We start from the raw sequence: 5108 nt of genomic DNA on the forward strand, positions 1-5108 counted from the left end.
ACCAGGTTTGCTGTTCTGATAGAGCCTGATGAGATGCCCGAGACTATGGCCCCTAGCTGCCCTTCAGGTGTGGAATTGAATTCATTCCTGTGGCTTCCAGCCAAATAATAGATAGGCGTATGGGCTGAACATTTACATCAGGTAGATACACTCCTTGGAGTGTGGGAGAACAGAAGGGCAGTGTTTTCACAGGGAGATAGTTGGAGGGTGGGGGTGGGGCATGGGAGTACATGGGAGGGAAGGGCACAGGGAAGAGGTAACTATAGGGAGAAAGTGGGAAGAGAGCTGTTACATTGTGGGGAATTGCATTAATGTCATGAAACAAAATGTGTATGAACTGCTGTATGGAAAATGAACTTGCTCTGTAAATTTTCACCCCAAAAGACTTTTGGTTTTCAGAGCTTTTCTGATCTCAGAATTGTGGCTAAGAGGTTGTGGATCTATACCATCTCTGAACATGGACTTCTCAATAACAAATGTCTCTCTGTGGCACAAAGCAAAGGAAAGAACTTTTTAGAAGCGTAGTAAATCTCACTAACAGGGCACTCAGTTTCATGACAACTTCATCTTATAGGCTCCAGCAGGATGCAAGCAAAGAAGCCTGCCATATTTCTTTAAAAAGTCCTGAAAAAGCCCTTGAGTAGAACTCAAATAGAAAACTCCTCAGGCATTTACTAAAATTCTCTTCATCTTTCTTAATAATTCTTTAATTTTTTAAATATTGTTATTCTGTTGCTTAATAATCTTAAGTTTCCTGTAGAGTCACAGTGCTCACCACCTTTTCTGGTCTTTAAGGCCTTCTGCCATATGTCCTCATCCTGCATCCCCCCAACATGGCAGCTCACACTCTCTGTAATTGAGCTGATGTTCCCATGTTATTATCCAGACTCCTGCCATACTTTCTAATTTCAAACAATGCTTTCTCTCCCCTAAGAATTCTCTTACCCTCACTGTCTCCTCATCCAAATGTTGTGAGTCTTTTAAAGCCCCATTCAGAAACTATCTCCTCCATGAAATAGTCCCTAATCCCCCGGAAGATAATCTTCCAGAATATTCTATCAGCACATCTCTTAGACATTTATCCCTAACTTTTTTTTTTTTTTTTGCTTAAGATATTCATACTTTTGTCTTCTTTCTTCTTGTGGGCTGGAGTTTCCTTTAGTACAATATACGGTTCTTTTTTTATTTTGGGGGTTTCTGACAGTTCCATTCATATTCCTTTACACACAATTCCCAGAAAAAAAAAAATGGAATGAAACTTTTTTGTTTACTAATTACACAACAAATTAGGTAGGATAAAGAGAACAGACATAAGATAGAAATGGAAAACATCATATATAGAAAATTTAACAAAGTTACAATGTCTGTTATATGCAAGACACCATGCTAGATGCTGCAGAGAATATTGTTAAAACACAATTCATATTAAGCCTAATATAGCTATTGATGGAAGTTTATTTAATAAGCGGTTTGCAAATTAGAGTAACATTTTGACTGTTGTTGTGTGCCAATAAGTCAATTCTGACTCACAGCAACCCCACAGGACAGAGTCCAAAAAATAACCAAACTTACTTCCATCTAATTGATTCCAACTCATAGTGACCCCTATAGAGTTTGCAAGCTTATAAATCTTTACGAAAGCAGACTACCTCATCTTTCTTCCATGTGGAGGGTCTGGTGGGTTTGAATCACCGACGTTTTGGTTAGCAGCCCAGTGCTTTAAACACTGTACTACCAGAGGTCCTTATAGGATAGAGTAGAACTGCCATATAGTGTTTCCTAGACTGTAAGTCTTTTTGGAAGGATATCACCAGGTCTTTTCTGCCATGGAGCTGCTGGTGGGTTGGAACTGCTGACCTTTCAATTCACAGTCAAGTGCTTTAACCACTGCACACCGGGGCTCCACATTTCAATTAAAACCCATTGCCATTGAGTTGATTCTCACTTACAGTGACCCTTTAGGACAGAGCAGTACTGCCCCATAGGGTTCTCAAGGCTGTAAATCTTTACAGAAGCAGACTGCATCTTTCTCCTATGGAGTAGTTGGCAGGTTTGAACTGCCAACCTTTTGGTTAGCAGCCGAATGCTTTAACCACTATGCTACCAGAACTCCTTTTACATTTCAACTAGGAGTAAAAAAATGTTCCAAAAAAAAAAAGAGCTTTCAAAAATTCTTATACTCCATCTTGTCATCATTGCCATGGAAGAGGGTAGGGGAATAGTACTTATATCAAATTTAACCATAAAACACAGTCCAGTCAAACCTGAAGTTTCTGTTTCCTAAAACTGACTAAATTCTTCAAAAAAGCGCAATGGACAAGGCAAAATGGTCTTTAGTAATTAGCAAGACTACTGTTTGACTTAAAGGAGACAAGTCTGTGCAAGGCTCCAGGTTCAAAAGATCACCTTCAGGGCAAAGGTGTGGGTGGCCCACCCCAATTCTATGGACCCAGAAATCTGGATTCCAGGAGAATTAAAACTATTTCTAAGTAGAAAGAAAAATCATTCTGACCAAGAAGTTTACCATGTGGCATGAGGAATACAGCTAAACATAGTAAATGCCTAATCAGTGTTTGTGGAGTGAATGAATAAATGCCCAACTGGAAAGGACGGTAGACTGATACAGAACAGCAGAGTTAAGGCAGAGAGAAGGTGCTCAGGAGACACAAAAGAAGAAGGGCTTGTACCCATGGGAAGATGAGAAAAGGCTCCCTGGAGTGTAGGTGTTTGGGATGGACCTTGAAAGATGAATAAATACAGGAGGTTAGAAACCAAGAGTAGAGAGGTTGAAGAAGAGGGGTCAGAAGAAGTTATTGTTAGTGGTTAGGCCACTGGTGAGTCTGAGACAACAGAAGCCAGATTGCAAGGGGTTGAGGGCATAGATGACTTCTGAGTCATCCTGTGGTTCACTACCCTGGTTGGCCATTAGAATCACCTGGAAGAACTTTTTCAAAAAATACCCATCCCCATGTTCCAAGTATTTTTTTCAAAGCTTATATATATATATTAAAATGTTTTATTGTGGTAAGTATATACGTATATATAATATTTGCCAGTTCAACATTTTTATATGTACAATTCAGTGATATTGGTTATGCTAAGTGTATTTTTAGTTAAAATTCTTTTTCACTACAAAATCAACTCTGTGATTGTTTCTGATCATATAATTAATGCATGCTCATTATAAAACTCGAACAAGCCATAAATGTGTAGGACAGAACTTAAAAATCACTCCATGGTAATAAGCTGGAAAGTTTCCTTTCATAATGTTTTCATGCTCATGTAATCTTAGGTAAATATATATGGTGTGGAGTTAATCATAATTTTTCAAAAATGGATCTACTGTATACACTTCTCTGTATCTTGCTTTTCCTACCTAAAGTGAGATCATACAAATCTTCCAAGTCATGTGATAAGAGAGCTAACACTCTTTTTTCTTTTGACAAGTTAGTTCTTGTCTGTTACAGTTTGGGTTTTGGCCAATAGGAACAATGTTGATTTAAAAATGGATCTATTGCATTCACATCTCTGCATCTTGTTTTTCTTACCTAAAGAGAGATCATGTCAGTGGAATCACACAGTGTGTACTTTTTCATGTCTGCATTATTTTGCAGAGCATATATGTTTTTGAGATTCATCCATGCTTTTGAATGTTATCAGTTATTTGCTCCTTTTGATTACAGAGTGTATTTCATTGTATGAAATCCATTCTCCTATTGATGGTTGTCGTGGGTTGAATTTTGTCTCCCCCTCTAAAATATGTGTCAATTTGGCTATGATTCCCAGTATTGGGTGGCTGGCCTTCATTTTGTGATCTGATATAATTATCCTCTATTTTGTGATGTGTTGTACATCCTAACCTCTATATGTTAATGAGGCAGGATTTGTGTGGGGTGTGTCTTTAGTCACCAGCCTTACTCAAGTAACACCTTTGCTTGAGTCATCCATTTTATTATACAAGAGATAAAAAGAGAGAAGCAAGCAGAGAGGAGAGGAATCTGACTGCCACCAAGAAGAAAGAGCCTGGGAGCAGAGCATGCCCTTTGGACCCAAGGTTCCTGTACCTAGAACCTCCTTGACCCAGGGGGAGATTGATGTTAAGACACATGGAGATCTCCAAGGAATGCTGGGCCCACAGATGTTGAAAGTTGACAGGGTCATTCCCCTAGAGTCTGTACCTTCAGGTCAGACTTCTAGCCTCCTAAACTCTGAGAAAATAAATTTTCATTTGTTAAAGCCATCCACTTGTGGTATTTCTGTTACAGTAGCACTAGATACTAAGAGAAAGAGAAGACTCTGGCTGTGTGACTCAGAAGGCATTTCATGTATAACTATATAATTGCTCTGAATTTTTCTGACCATGTGGGCCCTCGTCATCCTGGAGTTAGGTATATTGAGGAGTTCAGCCACAGGGACCCAGGTAAGGGTGGTATGAGAGGTTTCCAACAGGGAGACAAACTTGTCTATCGGTTTCTCCTACTGTGGTGATGAGTTGATGTGAGTTTTGAGGGTGAGCCACTGGTGTTTCAAACCCAGCAGGATACACATGGTACACAGGTATCAGTCCAGCTTACAGACTGAGACAGACTAGGAAGAAGGAGGAGGCTTTCCATTTCTCAAAGAATTGGCCAGGTAAAACCAAAGAAACACTGTTACATTACCCACAACTTTATGAATAGTCCGGTTAGGTTAGAAGGCTCTCAAGATAGGACTGGCAAAGAGTTGCATCATCTGAGTAAACCCAGCCTTACTCCTATGGATAAAGTAAAGCTTTCGAGACCTCCATTTGCTGATGTGGCACCACTCAAATTGCAGAGAAACAGCTGCAGACATCCATTAATCATTGGAACATGGAATGTATGAAGTATGAATCTAGGAAAATTGGAAGTAGTCAGAAAAGAAATAGAACACATACAGATTGATATCCTCGGCATTAGTGAGCTGAAATGGACTGGTTTTGGCCATTTTGAATCAGACAACCATGTGATCTACTAGGCCGGGAATGACAGTTTGAAGAGGAATGGCATGGCATTCATCATCACAAAGGATGTTTCAAGATCTGTCCTGAAGTACAATGCTGTCAGTGACAGGATAATATCCATATGCCT

General features: G+C 39.5%; 1 protein-coding gene across 1 annotated transcript in view; it reads left to right on the plus strand.

Moving 5' to 3' along the window:
* The window catches only part of FAM189A2 (family with sequence similarity 189 member A2), a 79281-nt gene that overhangs the window by 44197 nt on the left and 29976 nt on the right, over positions 1 to 5108 (plus strand). The gene's annotated exons all lie outside the window — the stretch shown is intronic.

This window comes from Orycteropus afer, unplaced genomic scaffold, assembly GCF_000298275.1.
Source record: "Orycteropus afer afer isolate SDZICR_OR568_19922 unplaced genomic scaffold, OryAfe1.0 scaffold00005, whole genome shotgun sequence".
Lineage (NCBI taxonomy): Eukaryota > Metazoa > Chordata > Mammalia > Tubulidentata > Orycteropodidae > Orycteropus > Orycteropus afer.